Below are 17,632 nucleotides of genomic sequence, written 5' to 3'. Positions count from 1 at the left end.
GGAACACATCATGAAAAAAATCATTTAAAGAAAAAAGCCTGAATGTCTTGATAGTACTAACAGCTTTAGACTGAAGTTGTGTGAAGAGATGCCTCAGATTGTACACTCCTTCTGCTTCTCTTTTGGTCACTTCTGCTTCATTTTTGGTCAATATTTCAAAGGCTTCCTGTAAACAACATTATTTCATGTTTCTTATCAGTCTGCAATGTTTGCAACTGTAAAGGTCAAAGAGGGAGCTCTGCTTAAGGTACTGTATATGTCTAAAAAAACGAATGACCGTCCTAGTCATACCTCAATAGAAATTAACGTCATATCAGTCTGAATTTCAGCATCTCGAAGCTTTGACAGGGTGCCCATGGCATGACGCACATCTTCCAGATTAGAAACAGAATGCGATACTTGTACAAGGTATTTGTTGATGTGTAAACTGATGTTAATCATTTTCTTCTTGTAATCCTCCTTCAAGTATCTGCAGATCAGTTTCTTCCAGGCTTTGGTCTCAGCCATCAATGCCTTCTTTAATAAACCTAAAAAAAGGAAAGAGAAAGAATTTCCCATGTAAAGCTTGAATCACTCCTTTAAAACACCAAATTAAAAAAAAAAACTAGCAAAGGCTAACATGTGACGGTACAACCAATATCATGGGTTTTCCAATCAGCATTTACCCTGAAAAAGATTGTACACCCTCCTTCAGTTTTAAGGTTTAACAGATCATAATGGATAAATCCTCTGATCCTTACCAGGCCGTAGATACAGTGCCTTGTGAAAGTATTCGGCCCCCTTGAACATTTCAACCTTTTGCCACATTTCAGGCTTCAAACATAAAGATATAACATTTTATTTTTTTGTGAAGAATCAACAACAAGTGGGACACAATCGTGAAGTGGAATGAAATTTATTGGATGTGTCAAACTTTTTTAACAAATAAATAACTGAAAAGTGGGGCGTGCAATATTATTCGGCCCCTTTACTTTCAGTGCAGCAAACTCAGGCCACAGTTACACATAGCCGGGTATTTAGAGAAACGAATATTTCCCCCCCTCCGTTTTCAATAATAACATCGTGCACACAACGTCGTTTTCAAAAAACTTGTCATTTACATCAACCCGCATAAAAGCGCGAATAAAGCCATGCAAGCCAATCAAAATCCTCAGAATCGAGGACTTTCCTCATGTGAAGGAGGAGGTAACGCGAGCAAATATCACAACAAAACTGAAGGCAATAAGAGGGAAATATAGACAGTCAGTGGATACTGGACGCAGGAGAGCCACGGAAAAGTGATGCTCCTCTATTTTGAACTGTGCGAGCAGGTTTGGGGTGGCAAATGCAATAAGGCCAGAATCGTTTGCACAAACGTAAAAATTAGTAGAACTTTAACATCATCCATGATAATCCTGATCAGTAGCCAAACAAACTGTAAACATAAGGCGCTCGCATGACGTTAAGCATTTTCTGGCGCATAATGTGACGTTTAAGAACCTAGAACGCCGTTTCTCCCAGTTGACACGGCAACACATAACCGGCGTTATCAGACATCTCCACTTTGGCCGGAGGTTTTAGAAATAATCGTTTTCTGTGATAAAAACGGGGTTTTGGTGTAAATGAGAGGCCAAACCGCAGGAAAATATCTGCGTCTTCCTATTGTGTAAACGGGGCCTCTCTCCAGAAGTTCAGTGAGGATCTCTGAATGATCCAATGTTGTCCCAAATGACTGATGATGATAAACAGAATCCACCTGTGTGTAATCAAGTCTCCGTAGAAATGCAGCTGCTCTGTGATAGTCTCAGGGTTCTGTTCAAAGCGCAGAGAGCATCATGAACAACAAGGAACACACCAGGCAGGTCCGAGATACTGTTGTGGAGAAGTTTAAAGCCAGATTTGGATACAAAAAGTAGGGATGGCCGGTGAAGCCTCATGAAGCTTCCACAGAGTTCATCTGATTGTGCCAGGAAATGAACCAAAGTTTCGGGGCTTTGAAACCACACAGAACAGTGGAATCTGGTGGTGCACCGCAAGTATCATCTGCTTCAACCAGCCTCATTGTCCTTGTTATACTTTAATATGTACAAAATAAAAAGCGTAAAAGAAAGAAAATTGTGATTTTATATGACAAGTGCTTGTGTTACATTGAAAGTGGCTAGTAGTTCTACTAGAACTACTAGCCACCGTACCTTGAAACCTTTATCTTCCACAATAGAAAATGGTTGCACATCCATAACAATCATATCCACCCACACAGAATCAAGCTTTTGCTTCCTTGACACTACAAAAATAAAATTCTGCATATCAAGAAAATAAACGCAGGGCAAACTTGTAAAATGCTGGATTCAAACTCATAACCTTTGGATGCAAAAGCCACTAAGCTAATCACTGAGCTATCAGTTAAGTGACTGCGTCAACCCACCATCTACATGATGTCTAGTTAAAGACATCATCCATAGCTAAGAATAATAGTACACTTTAGTTGTTTTAAATAATTCAGAAACACTTTGCGTAATTAACACACCTTTCTGTCAGAACACAGACAGAGAGGCGTTTGGTACACGGGACACAGCTGTGTAATAATGGCCGCAAGCGCTTTGTTTGTGATATGTGCTAAATAAACAAGTCCAAAATGAATGTATTGTCCTACATAACTTAGATTCTTAAATGTGCTGCCCCCTTATTTTAAGAAGAGAACTATATTAGCATGCATACCCATAATAATAATAAAGCCTATATTTACACTTGAAAAACAAAAACTGGCAAACATCTTACATCACACAATAGTATATTGTACAATAGTAGGGGTGGGCGGTATGGCCTAAAATGTATACCCCGGTAAAATTTGAGCCACTGACGGTATACGGTATATATCGCGGTATGGTACTTTTGTATATAAATTACAACAGAACAGTTTCTCAGTGGTTACCATAGCACCAAATAAACACTTTCAATCAGGATGTTTGCAGCAATATTAAATTAAATTTATTGTGCAAAACAGAAAACACAGGAAATATAAAAAATATATACGTTATATTTATATTTAAAAAACAAGAAAAGGTACATTTCCTCGAATAAACTCTGTGAGCGAAAAGCCGCTGCCTCTTGGATAACGGAACTTTCATAGGCGCCTTCCACTTATTCAACATGCTCAAATATGCGTCATGTTTCAGACACCCCATTTGTGCATGTTAAACTGCTTGTTAATACGATGAGTGTTTTATTACTTTCCATGTCTTCCAAAAGAGAAAATAATCAGGATTTTGAGGATGTTACCGTTACACACCAGCTGAGACGCAGGGTAGCAAAACATTATGGGCGTGAAAACGAAACTTAGAAAATCGTCTCGGCGCATGCGCAAAACCACAAAGTAGCAAATCTCGACAAGTAGGAGAAATCGACAGAACACCGGCTTTGACTCGTTTCATATTCCGGAGCATGGTTACCCCGCAGGTGGTAAAACAAATTACTCGTGTTACCTTGTCTTGCGATTACTGTCGCACGGCATATCCAAGCGGATGTTCAAAACTTTGCATTACTGCCATCTACAGGACTCATGAGCTATTGCGGTATAAGGTATGGCAAAAAAATCTCTACCGTTGGTGAAAAATACCGCATAAGGTATGATACCGTGCATACCGCCTACCCCTATACAATAGTATCACCTTATTAGGAGAAACCAAGGTGAAGTGATCCCAAGCCACAAAACCTTTCTTGCCAGAAGCCATGGAAAAGAGCAATGAATTGCATTCAATTCTGACAGGGCAACAGAACTGGTTGGGAAACCAGTTTGGGATTCATTCTCCTTTTATAGAGAATAGCGCGCCCAAGTGTTCAAACGATGAGAGACCTCTGAACCGTGGTTCCACCAAACAATGCATTCGGCGCTTCGGACGTCATCAATCACGTGATTAGCGCCATTTCATACACGCCCCGGAACATTGTGCCGAACCACTTTGCTTCACGAAGATGAAACGAGCGCCGAAGCGTCCGTGTCAAACGAGCCATCCCTAACAAAAAGATTTCCCAAGCTTCCCAAGGAGCACTGTGCAAGCAATCATACTGAAATGAAAGGAGTATCAGACCACTGCAAATCTACCAAGACCCGGCCGTCCCTCCAAACTTTCATCTGGAACAAGGAGAAGACTGATCAGAGATGCAGCCAAGAGGCCCATGATCACTCTGGATGAACTGCAGAGATCTACAGCTGAGGTGGGAGAGTCTGTCCATAGGACAACAATCACACGTACACTGCACAAATCTGGCCTTTATGGAAGATTGGTAAGAAGAAAGCCATTTCTCAAAGATATCCATAAAAAGTGTTGTTTAAAGTTTGCCACAAGCCACCTGGGAGACCAAACATGTGGAAGAAGGTGCTCTGGTCAGATGAAACCAAAATCCAACTGTTTGGCCACAATGCAAAACGATATGTTTGGCGTAAAAGCAACACAGCTCATCACCCTGAACACACCATCCCCACTGTCAAACATGGTGGTGGCAGCATCATGGTTTGGGCCGGCTTTTTGTCAGCAGGGACAGGGAGGATGGTCAAAATTGATGGGAAGATGGATGGGGCCAAATACAGGACCATTCTGGAAGAAAACCTGTTGGAGTTTGCAAGAGACCTGAGACTGGGACGGAGATTTATCTTCCAACAAGACAATGATCCAAAACATAAAGCCAAATCTACAATGGAATGGTTCACAAATAAACGTATCTAGGTGTTGGAATGGCCAAGTCAAAGTCCAGACCTGAATCCAATCGAGAATCTGTGGAAAGAGCTGAAGACTGCTGTTCACAAACGCTCTCCATCCAACCTCACTGAGTTCGAGCTGTTTTGCAAGGAAGAATGGGCAAGAATTTCAAGCAACTTGCAGCTGTAATTGCAGCTAAAGGCGGTGCAGTTTTTTATTTGTTAAAAACGTTTGACACATTGAAATTAGTTTCATTCCACTTCACGATTGTGTCCCACTTGTTGTTTTCTTCACAAAAAAAATACATTTTCTATCTTTGTGTGAAGCCTGAAATGTGGCAAAAGGTTGAAAAGTTCAAGGGACCGAATACTTTCGCAAGGCAGCATAGAAGTAAAAAAGGAAAAAAAAAACAACAGCTTACCTGTTGAAAGTTCAGTAGACCCAAAAACAATCTCAGGCTTGATAGCATCAATGTCTTGCTCAACTGAGTCGTAGTACTGGATTTCAGATTCAATCTGAATCAGGGATGGATTGCTACCCATAAATTCCTGTAAAAAAAAAAATGAAGACAATTAAACCGTTATCATTATAGGGGAAAAAACAGCCAACATGTCTTCTAGGGAAAACAAACCTGGACTTTGAGGTTCCTGTCCACATTCCAAATCACCCTGAAAGGATCGAAATGCTTCAAAACGTCACTTGCTTGTTCCTTCTGGGAGCTGATTGCAGTTTTCAGATCGACCACAACTTTTTTAATGTCCCTGTGTTCAAAAACACTCTGGAAGAAATTGTTGCCTTTTGTGATGAAATGAGGACAAAAAAAAAGGGAAAATAAATTAATTTAAACACAGTTTTAACCAAACGTTGATCTTGACAATTTCATGAACAAAACCAATCCTGTTCAAATGATTGTTTTACTTATCAGACACCTGATTGTCAGATGAAAACAGTAAGCTATTTTGACAATGTCTGTTGTGGGATTTCATTTTTAAAGCAGTATTTGTGCAGCCATTGTATTGTTAAAAGTTACATTTTACGCAGGATAACAGCTTTTTGGGGGATTTAGGTTGCTTGTTGACTGCTGATAAGCTGCATCTTTATACGGTCATTTTCTGGTGGAAACTATAGCAATTGACCTTGTTATCCCATGGAAAGTAGTTTTGTTATCCTCAGATAAAAGTAGAATAAACTCATGATCTCGTGATAATGTCGTCACAATAACTAATTGCAGCCAAGGCCCCTCGCTCCTGTTTACACACACAAGTCAGTGCACTTGAAACATCTTCACAGACTTCTGCATGCTCGTGTCTAACAACTTAAAAAATGTATGATATTAAAACTAATATAATACATGAAAGTTTAAATGAAATAATCCTAATTATAACTGATCAAATGACAATTTATGGGAGATCCCCATTTGCGGACTTGTTTTATCAGGTGTCTGCTGTCATGTATGTGCATGCTGACAGTTAGTAACCTTTGTTCTGTGTGTCATCTTGACTGTACTCCTTCTGCCAAGCAACACCCTTGCTAACCTCCAACACACAGTCAATAAGTTGATTTATGGCCTGTTGGATCTCATCTACATTGGGAATCATTACCTGAGGACAAATATCAGACATAGTAGCAACATTGTAGTGCTTGACAAGACAGGCAAAGAATTAAAGATAATGTATTTCCCCTGACCATAAACCATTGTAGCGAATGAAAATCATCCAACCATGAGTAGAAAGAAAAAAATAACTCACCATATTGGGTTTGTCCAGTTGGGCTTCAGACTGAATCAGTGGGACCACCTTCGGCTTAATCTTTGCCCTCTGGTAAGTGCTAAAATACACATTTATTGATTTTACTCTTTCAGAGGTTATTTCCTTTCTTTGTGATACTGTTCTTCTTATTTAAACCCAGAAATACTCACTTGGTGCCACAAATTCTCCTTTTAAGGATCTCCAGGGATAACTTGGTGCTTTTGACAAGTGCATCGAATACCTTTGTACTGAAGAGTTCATAAAGCTTCTTAAACTCCTGAAATGAGGATTTTTTATTTGAGGCATTAATGCCTGTGTTGGCACACAACAGTTTATAGAAAAGACATGTTTTGCAGTTGGTATCCAATCATACCTTTTCGAACTTGATCTGTTTATCTTTCAATGGACCCTCTAAAAGCCTCTTGCTCTCTCTTGAGAAGGTCACACTCCTCCCTGAAATATATATATATATATATGTATAAAAAAAGCTGAGATGCTAATTATACGAAAAGAAAAGTCATTTACATTTGTGCTACACACCTTGAACAGGTTCCTCCACAATCTTGGTGCCTTTTGGTTCATAAATAGCACTTAACACATTACCCAACTCCATAACAGCTCCTTTAACATAACTGCATTTGTAATCCAGTGTCTTTGCCCACTCCTTACAACGGTTCTGAAAAACAAAAGAGGAATAGTTGCACTACGAGCGTTTCAATGAAACAGAATTCAGAGTTCATTGGAAAACTCAAAAGTTTACTCAAACCACGACATCGAGCCTTTGCTCTTTGGCAAAGTAATGATTGTTTCAAACTCACGTAATGGATGAAAAACACTTTAACTTCCCTTAATGGATATGGAGAATAAAAATAAGATGATCATGCCTTATTGTGGTCAACCAGCTGCTGCAGCAAAGATGCACGGCCTTCTGGGAGCTCTATCAGAACAGTCTCAGACATGTCTTTGAGGACATCATCAATTTGTATCTTACAAATATCCTGCACCTGAAAAAGAAAGTGGCATCTAGAAGCGTGGCTTTTGTCCAAGAGAGCTGTCACACCAACCCAAACATATCTGAACAATGTGACATTTAACCTGATGTTGATACTTTTCAGTATCAGTAGAATTTTTATTCATCAACAAACCTTTTTTACAAGATTTTGGAGCTCAGACAGAGCAGTTTCAACATTTTGAAAGAACTTGTCCAGGAGGAGGGAAGACCAGGTCAGCAGCACCGAACCGTGTCGAAGTGCAGATTCCACCTGGACATTTTAAGGATGTAGAATTACAATCAAAAGCTCTTCAGGACACGTCTGCTCGAGACATTTCTCAAATCGGCAAAACCCCTTCCCACTGCCTACAGCAGGGTTCACATTCATCAAGTAACAATTTCCCACTAAAGAAGACGGACCACCTGCCGTACACACGGTATGAAAAGCTTACGTTTTTTATTTTTGAAGCCATCAAACTGTTGAAGTCTGCGGGTATGCTCTCACAAGTGGATTCAAAATCTTCCAGAATGGTCTATAAAAAGGCATACAGGTCAAATTCTCTTAAGTTAAACAATCCCGTAAAAAAAATGTAAATCCCGGTTTACCTTTAGTCTGAGGTGATGGGCATTTATTTTGCTTTCCATCTTGATAAGAAGCGAAGCCTGCGTTGGAACCTTATGCCCCATTTTCAACAAACACTTAGCCTCCCGAATGACTTCGGTTATTTTAGGGTCAAAGTTGACGACTAATTTTCCAGTATTTGGGTGGCGAACCAGCAGGGTAATGTTCAAGACTGTTATACGGAACAGAGAAAGCTCGTTTTAACAGTGTGCAATAATGGAATCGACAGGGGCTGTTTTCTGCCATTAGTGTCAAATTATGACATCAGAACAAGAGAACCAACCGTGATCTAGTTTGGAAACTTTCTCCATCCACGTTTCGTGTTGAAGAAGCTCAAAGTCGACCAACATAGCTGCAGTCCCATTGTACATTCTGACCACATCTTGTCCCACGGGACTACATAGGATGTCCGAGTTTTCCTGCAAAGGAAGGGAGATTTGATCGTCGTTAAAATGTCACTGTGAAGTATAACTGTAAAGTTGTTTTGCTGATAGAAACTGTGTCTCACTTTCATGTACAATATCGGCTCCTCTATCTTCTTATAGAGGTGTCTGACCCAACCAATCCTGCCAGCCACTGGTGGCATATTTCTGGATAATGGAATGTCATCCTTCTGATTGTCAAAGACCTGCAAATGAAGTTTACAAAACATACTGAAATCATTAACAGTTTTCTTCCATTTTCAATTCAAAATGTTTCACTCATCTGAAGATTTCTTTCAGCTTAATACGTTTAATAAGGTTTATTGTTTGGTATCTAAGCCCAAGCAAACTGAATACCTTTTTCACAAACTCCACCTCTGAAGCAAAGTGCTGAAGAATAACACCCAAAATGTTGGAAATGTGAGTTGCAAGACAGGGAAGGTTCAGCTTCTGAAAACTATCAAAACAAATTTCATAGATTGCTTCTATTTTTTCCTTTTAATGCCACAGTTAGAATAGAGTCTTCATGTCATACTTCCAAATTCTGCAAATTGTACTGACCGCTGTAGCAGGCAAAGAGCTTGCTGAGATGAGATGATGTTTGAGAAGTACGAACACATAAATGCCTGGAGCTGACTCTGTGGAAAAGGACAAGATTGTGGGGATACTCTGAGAATACAACGTCAATATTATTTTCTTTTTTCAGCTTCAAGCTGTGTCGATACAAGCAGTAGATCCTCATTCCTCAGAGATTCTACAATCTTACTAGTCCTTCTTTCTGTTCCTAAACGTGTAATTCTTTTAAGTGTGGCCATGTGTGAATGCAACGGCTGTTTGGAGTAAATGAGTGTTGCTGTGATGTTGCACGTATGAACCTGTTCCCAACTTTCACTAAAGATCTTCATCTGGTTGAGGCTTCCTGAAAAAATGAGCTTGAACCAACATTTGGGTACAAGCTGTAGATTACACTTACCTCAATGTGGCTCATTTGAGCCATGAACTTCACAAAATCAGTTTCAAATTCAGTCGTCCTCGGGGACAACATGTCATACTTCTTCCTTTTCAGATTCATGGACACAGTGTGGAATTGTCTGGCTGATTTCTCAATGCCTTCAATGTTTGACTTTTCAAGAGATTCAAATGTCTTGAACACTGTGATTATTTTCTTGATCTACAAAAGACAATATTCGTCGTCACATTGCAAGGCCTTATGATAGAAGTGGGATGGAGATTTAAGAGAATGAACAAAGACAACACCTTTTCAAGTTGCTTGCAGAAGCTCTCAAACTTGCAAAAAATCTGCATCTCTGAAACCTCAAGGAATGTTTTCCCAGTTTCTTCCATTACTTGTACCTTTTTTTTCTGGAAACAGGTCTGATACTCCTGATATAAGCATGTACAGACCTGCCAAAGATAAAAGAAACATGATGACAGCTACAGTCTACTGATGTCAAAATGTGTAATCTTAAGCCTTGGTAATAATAACCCAAATGTTTAGTAATATCAGCTTCAGTCACCTGCATTTTTCTGATGAGTTTTTCAGCATCTTGATCCCATATAAGACAACTGCCATCGTCAGTAATGTAGGATCTGCATGCTGTGACCATCTGATTTGTGATCTGGAAAAGTGGTCAGTTGTGTGGCTACAGTTTTACGAAGGGAGCTGGATCCTTGCGCTGCGTCTTCTCATGAAAGTTACGTTTTCCGGTGACAACTTAAATATTTCAGAAACTGAACACACTTCACTTACTTTGACAAGCAGCGCAGACATCTTTTCGCTTGTATTGTAATATAGTGAAACACGGTAAATCATGTGAATGGCACTGATGACCTTCGGCACATTTTCTGTCATGGAAACCTGAAATCACATTTCAGGATTTAGGAGGGTCAATGAAGATGAATTATCATCTATTTCTACACTTAAGTTTGCCAAACTTCCAAACTTTTTACTAATTCTTTGTTAAAAAAAATGTATATAAGTTGTCTAAATAATGGCTGCCTGGATAGTACAAAACAATGTAATAAGGACATATTAATTCAGTGTTACCAAACACAAACTATTCATTAGAATCAAACTGTTAAATGTACATACGGGGTCACTGTTGTACAGAGGATGTAAGACTTTCTCAAGTGTTGACAAGAATTTGAAATTGTCTTTTGCCTCATTGACACGATATGTTATCCTCGTGTCGAGATCCCGCCACACCTGCACGGGTACAAGACTGCGTTAATAGGAATCCATTGATTGATTTAATAAATCTAGTCATTCACAAATGATCTTAGCATAGGATTTTATCAGAATACATGAAATAATTCAGGACTAGGCTCAGATGTGACACCAACACTTTCCAGTGAAATGAAACAGTGCCTACTCAGCATCATCTTAATGCAGAACGGCTACATACTGTACTGTGTTAACAAATAATCATTTCCAAAAACTATTTTTTTCATACATCTGTGAAGATCACCTACATGCAGTGAACACTGAATCCATGATCATTGCAAGCTATCCAACGTCGATATCTTCTACATTGCAATTTTCAGGCATTTGTCATGATTTATGTATCACAGACTGTTTTTAATTTCTCTTTACATGCAGCAAACCTTAACTACATACACTAAAACTGATACAAAGTGAAAATGTTCAATAGCTTTGGTATTACTCTGTGTACATTGAACACTTGTGTCAGTACCTTCATTATTTTGGAATGGTTGAGATGGAGCACCATCACCACCGCCTTACACTCTGGGCTTTTGATGTGATCGATGATAGAGTTGTACTGTAAAGACATTCGTTTCCAGTGTTCTAACTCACTCAGTGGTCCGGCAGAATCATCCTCTTTCCTCAACAAATCACTCTCCATCAGGACCTGATGACAATGGATACATCACCAACATCACCATTAAGCTTTGCTGTCTGAGCAATCCTATCATATTCCCAATCTTCCATAACTATCTGATCCATCTTGGCCTGATGTCACCATCTCTAACCAATGAGCTTTGTGCCTATCACAGTCATCGCAAATTCATTTTTAGCATTTAACAGCACAAATTAAGGTTGTTGGATCAAATATAAACTCTGAAATCTACCAACCTGCTCGATTTGTTTGCACCATTGCATCAGAATTTCTTCCAGCCGTTGCACCATGTCAAAGTTGGCAGCCGCAGCTTTCATATCATCCAGACAGGCCAGTTTAGACAAGTCAATATCTGTGACTGTTTTCAGATGAACGACGCTCTCATTGCTCCTCTGGATATCTGAAGTATAAATAAGACAAAGTACAAAATCATCAGTACTGGTTACAAACCATCTTTTGGTTACAGTATTGCTTGTTATTGTGTACTTCAACATAAGATGGTTTTAAATCAGTTGAGTAAGATTTGCCCGAGAGATGGAGCTTAAAGTTACAATCTTTCTAAAGAGCCACCCTCCAATAACTTATTCACATTCAGTTGGCAATAAATGTGAAACATTCTTACCATCTAAAGAGTTCAAAAAATGTTTAAAGGAATAGAAGAAGTTCTTTTTAAGTTTTGCTCCATGTCTAGACTTGTCTACAGCTCCCCAGTTCTGTCCTGTAGTAAGGGCTGGAAGCAGTGCATCGTAGGAATCCCTTATTCCTTTCAGGAGGCCATCCCTGGCATCAATCATTGAGAAAAAGATTTCCTGCAAGGCATCAAGAAAAGACAACCCATCACTTAATGAAATCCGAAGCAGAAAACATTTCAACTGTGAGGGAGAAACATGATTTGGTTTGAGATGTTAGGGTTCTCATGAAAATGTGCTCTTGCTTCGAACTACTGACTGACATTACATCAGCTGTGCCAAACTTTGGTACCTGATAATGCATCTGGTTGAGATAGCAGAGTACACAAATATAGAGAGCGTGATTTCTGTAAATCACGTAAAGAACATAAACCACTTCATTTGAAAAAGTAACAAGCAATCAGCTCTGTAAATTCATATGAATTGACCCCACAGAGGTTGAAAAAAGAAACGTTCAGATTATAAACCAGCGGCCAAAACGCACAGCAGCTCACACCTCACATCTGGGCAACAGGAAAAACCAGAGCAGACTAAAAATGAATGTAAACGTGTCAGTCCAAGGGAATGAAATCAAACTTCTCAAAGCCAGACTAATATACGCAGATAATGCAGTTGGGAGTCGAATCCATCCTGCATGTATACACTCAACTAGACTTAATATATTCTCAGCGCTTCACAGATCTTATCCAGGAAAAAGGTAGAGAAGAGGAGGGCAACAAAAAAGAAGAACCACAAGGAGATGCATGCATTTGTAAAAACAAGTAGACCGTCCACATCAAAGTCCGCCATCTTTTTACATAAGACGCCCCCTCCCACGCTCAAGACGAGAAACAAGTTTGAAGCCAACACAGCACACCATGTCGGTGAGTCGTTACTCTGTAAACGGTGTTTCCGTAGATCAAAGGCTCCTCAGTAAACAGCCATTTTTTGTACGGTGGGGTGTTTGTCTGTGGAGGTTTTACTGCTCGCGTTAGTTTAACATAGTCATCAAATAACGTTGTGGAGCACATAACATTAGCTAACTGCTAATAATGCATTAAACTCCTAACATAACCTTAGTAAAGTAAAATATGTTTGGTTTTAATCCTTAGGTTAAAAAGACCAACAAATGAATAACTTTAAAGGGGAACTCCGGGGCATTTGAAGCGTGTTTCCATTGCTAGAGGTTGTCAAATAATGCTAGTATGACACAGAGAGGTGCGTATCTGCGCTCCCTGTGTGGAGATTGCTCTGTCCGCACAGCATGTCATGCGAGGCTAATACGTGGTGGCTAAGGGGCAAGCGCTAACCCTTCCACGTAAAACAACAACTTGCACACTGCAGAAACGTCACACCTCTTTATAACCCATCCGACAATAAAGTCACAAGCCTTACCATCAAAACCATATGCATGGTTCTCACATTACTGGCATGGGGACGTTACAAAAAAACTTTATAAACAGCATGTAACTCACTGGCTGGTTGTAGGCTCGCGCATGTGAAAGCCCAAAAGAGTCGATGGAGAATAATCCCATATACAAAACAATTATATTCTCTAGAAAAACTGCGTTCAAGCATTTAAAACATTACAACAATATTACTGGGCATGTATTGTTGTAATGTTTTAAATACTTGAACGCAGTTTTTCTAGAGAATATAATTGTTTTGTATATGGGATTATCCTCCATCGACTCTTTTGGGCTTTCACATGCGCGAGCCTACAACCAGCCGGTGAGTTACATGCTGTTTATACAGTTGTTTTGTAACCTCCCCATGCCAGTAATGTGAGAACCATGCATATGGTTTTGATGGTAAGGCTTGTGACTTTATTGTCATATGGTTTATAAAATGGTGTGACGTTTCTGCAGTGTGCAAGTTGTTGTTTTACGTGGAAGGGTTAGCGCTTGCCCCTTAGCCACCACGTATTAGCCTCGCATGACATGCTGTGCGGACAGAGCAATCTCCACACAGGGAGCGCAGATACGCACCTCTCTGTGTCATACTATCATTATTTGACAACCTCTAGCAATGGAAACACGCTTCAAATGCCCCGGAGTTCCCCTTTAAGAACATTGTGCATTATCAAAGATCACTTCGCCATCCTAAATGGCTTGTGTATAAACAGTGTTTATTAGTGAATTAACTTTTTTATTAGAGATTCTCTTTGTATGACAATAACTGGACGTGACAGCTGTAACAATGTTATTATTGTGATGTAATACGTTGCTACACACACTGCCATGAGGTGAGCTGCTCAGGGAGGGAACCCGGAGGTTTAAGGAAGATGCTAAGCTAAGACGTAGCTGTGCCATTTTTATCTTTTGTCTTGTTCAATAAAGTTTCCAGAAGCAAGGGTAACACTTTAATCATCAAGCTTGTATAGAGTAGTGATAAAGAATAAGCTGAAACAAAAGCTTTTCTATAAAGTGATTACATCTTTTGATATGACACATAACACAAGAATAAATACTTAACAATTACTGAGACACGCCACCTTTGACCTTACCTCGTGTATGTTTTCTGGGTTCACAGGAATGTCCACTCTGGTCCGTGTGAAGGAGCAGCAGATCCCTGTGAGGCACGTTTTTGCTAAATTGGCTAAAAACAGCCTCATTGCTTTGCCCCCTTTGCTTGGTCCAGGATATACGCGCCCACATTCTGAAATCAAATCCAAATGGTTTTGTAAGAGATGAAAAAACATTCCAGTTCATAATGTTGTGTGGAATATCTGGGTCTTTATCATGCAAGATAATCAATCAAATTTGATTAGAAGACTTTCCCTAAAATTGTATCATCTATCGGTATTTCAGTTTTTCGAAAATAGGACGTTTTTCCTATTTTACTTCAAAAAAAATACTAGTATATAAAACCCGGCATAACAGCTGTCAAACGGAAAAAATTTCAATTAAAATAAGCATGGACAGTCTTTCCAATTGAAGACTTTCCAGATTTCTTCATACCTATTCCTGGGACTTCGGACTCCTGATACACAAACGAAATGGTTTTGCTGCCCCCCGAGGCGAAGAAATGATCAAAAGCGAGCAGCTAGTCAGCAAGAAAAAAGGAAGAACACAAAAACATTATTAATCATTGCATCATATTACGATGCAAGTATAAAACAACCAAAAACAAAACATAACCTTGGAACGAAACGTTTAGAAAGCATCACACCAAACTGAAGAAAAAGCCACAAAAATAACGCGTTATGAATCAATCCCACAAAACCTCAGCTGATCACCTGACTTCTGATTTGTGTTGGTGAGATATTTCTGCTTTTGATAGCATTAGTACCAGTTTGGAGTCACACTGAGGAGGAACTTACTGAAGGAGAATCCAAAACAAATTCCTCCACCTCTGTTGGTGCCAAAGACAGCCGGTCAGCCAGGATGTCAATCATGTACTTGTGTGCAGGGGTGAGCAGCTTTTTCCTCTCTTCTCTTGCCTGCTTATGTTTGGCCTGAAGGAAGACAAGAGTCGTAAATAGTGTAGAAGTGTATTTGCTCTACGTAACTAGAGCTGTATCTCAACGAATAAGCTGAATCAAATGGGCTGCTTTAATTCTAAAAAGAAACAACTGAAACTTACCTGAGACACACACTTGTTTGCTTTTGGATTGGGTGTGTCCATCATAACGATGTCTGGAAGGGAGAATCACCCCTTAAGCCGTAATACTCAACGGTTCCCTTTATTCCCTCTGAGAAAACACTATTAGCCACTAATGTTGTTGATTTATCAACTTTTTCCTGTAATTCAGTGAATAAAATGCATACAGTGACATCAACAGTCTCCTCAGTTCCTAAGCGCTGGATGTGCAACATCTGATCCATGTTTCAAACATTTTTAAAAGTAATTCCATCAAATTCAAAGGAGCAGGTAATTACAAAAAAATGTTTTTATTGTGTTTCTATATTATTTAAACTTACTTTGGTGAGGTTCCTGATCAATTTGAGCATGAATAAACGCTAATTATTTTTCTTTCTAGCTGATAAGGTATGTTAGCTCAACCGTTACGTCTCAGTTTATGTTGTTTGTTCATTCACTTTTTCAAGTTTGATATTCTGCTCTTACCGAAACTTTATCATCCGACGTATTTGTAGCTTCCAATGTTCAGCTTTTCTTCTTGTGTCGTTTCTGAGTTTCTGAATTATTGGACCATGGAAATATTTTTCTCCAGCTCAATCTTTAATGAGCTTTCGGTCTTGATAAAAATGATGGTGCACTTGCACTCAGTGTACATTGAAAGATAGCCCATATTAAAGCTTTGTGTGTTGTTTCATTCACTTGAGGATTTACTAAGTTGATTCAGTGTCACAAAAGGTTGTGTGTAACTGTTGTTGGAATCTATGGCCAGGAGGGGGGAGCAGAGAGCAGAAAAGCAAGACTGAGATATACAAGGAACTGACTCTGGAAGACAAGAAGAACATGAAAACAAAAACAAATAAGCATAAAACAAAGACAAACTTAACAAAACCTAACACAGAACTTGCTTGTTTGCTTGGGCACATCTATTCAAATAGTTGAGTCATTCTGCTGAGTGTATTTATACAGTGCAGTCTACAAAAATGAATTTCTAATTTTCAGTGAGTATGACTCTCAGTGACTATTGTGTTGCCTGCAATATGAGGAGAGAGAGCCTACAAATACTGAATAATTCATCATTCTATTACTAACTCGGTCGGCCCCTGAGTTAATTATCTGCTGTTTGATAGCTCCCTCGATACCTTGCTCACAGCATTAGTAGGAACAAAGAATCGTTCCAGTAACACTGTTAATCCATGAAAGACATGTCACGGGCTGACAGCCAGTCACTCTAATGTGTGAGATTAATGTTGAAGCAAAGGTAACATTGAACTCAAACACTGCCCTGCTGATCTGGAACACAGCCTCCAAGCGATGCTTGCACAGAATCATGGGCCAGATGTGATAATATGCTTTTCTTTTCCATAAAGTATCATTTTTCTTCACTAAAGATGCACAGTGTGCAGATCAGTGGAAGCTTTAAAGGTGATTCACTATCACAAATCAATTCAAACCAAGCTATTCACACTCCTGCATGACTTTCTTTCTTTCTTTTGACCAGATATTTTACAGAGAGAAATATCTTAAACAAAAACAACAGACAAGTACATTTTGAATGTCTTTTACCAGATCAGACTAAACAAAAAAATTCTATGTAGCTTTAACTAACACAGAGAATGCAGAACCTTTTCATGTCTAAAACTGTTTGAAATCATATCAAAAACTTGCTTTTTCTCACTTTAGTAAATGTTGAGCACTATGTTTAACACTTTTTTCATGTCTTATGTAGATCCTGGTTGTAAATAGAACACATTATGTATATCATTTTATAGAATAAAAACACAAGAACACAAGCATACTGTGACAAACATTGAGACTCCTGCCACCAAATACAACATTTTGTTGTAAAAGATCTGTGCCAACACTGATGTTCAAGTTTATATCTGAAATGTTTAACTTTGTTTGGGTAGTCCATTGAGATTAGTTTGGTGTCCATAATTTGTCATTATTGTCTTCAGAGTTTAGAAGTACATCAAAAACCATTCGGACATGATGCAGTATACTACATGCATGCTTTTGCCTCTGATAAATATGAGTTCTTATCCATTTACAATGAAAGCTTAAGATA

At 39.1% G+C, this 17,632-nt stretch overlaps 1 pseudogene; it reads right to left on the bottom strand.

Annotated features, from left to right (window-relative positions):
- LOC142376984 (dynein axonemal heavy chain 8-like) overlaps positions 1-15,612 on the bottom strand; it is a 40,069-nt pseudogene extending 24,457 nt beyond the window's left edge.
- Between the last annotated feature and the right edge of the window lie 2,020 nt (positions 15,613-17,632).

Source organism: Odontesthes bonariensis, chromosome 3 (genome assembly GCF_027942865.1).
Source record: "Odontesthes bonariensis isolate fOdoBon6 chromosome 3, fOdoBon6.hap1, whole genome shotgun sequence".
In the NCBI taxonomy this organism is placed as follows: domain Eukaryota; kingdom Metazoa; phylum Chordata; class Actinopteri; order Atheriniformes; family Atherinopsidae; genus Odontesthes; species Odontesthes bonariensis.
Note: the sequence above shows the minus strand (reverse complement) of the source record. Positions and strands in the feature narration are given on the sequence as shown.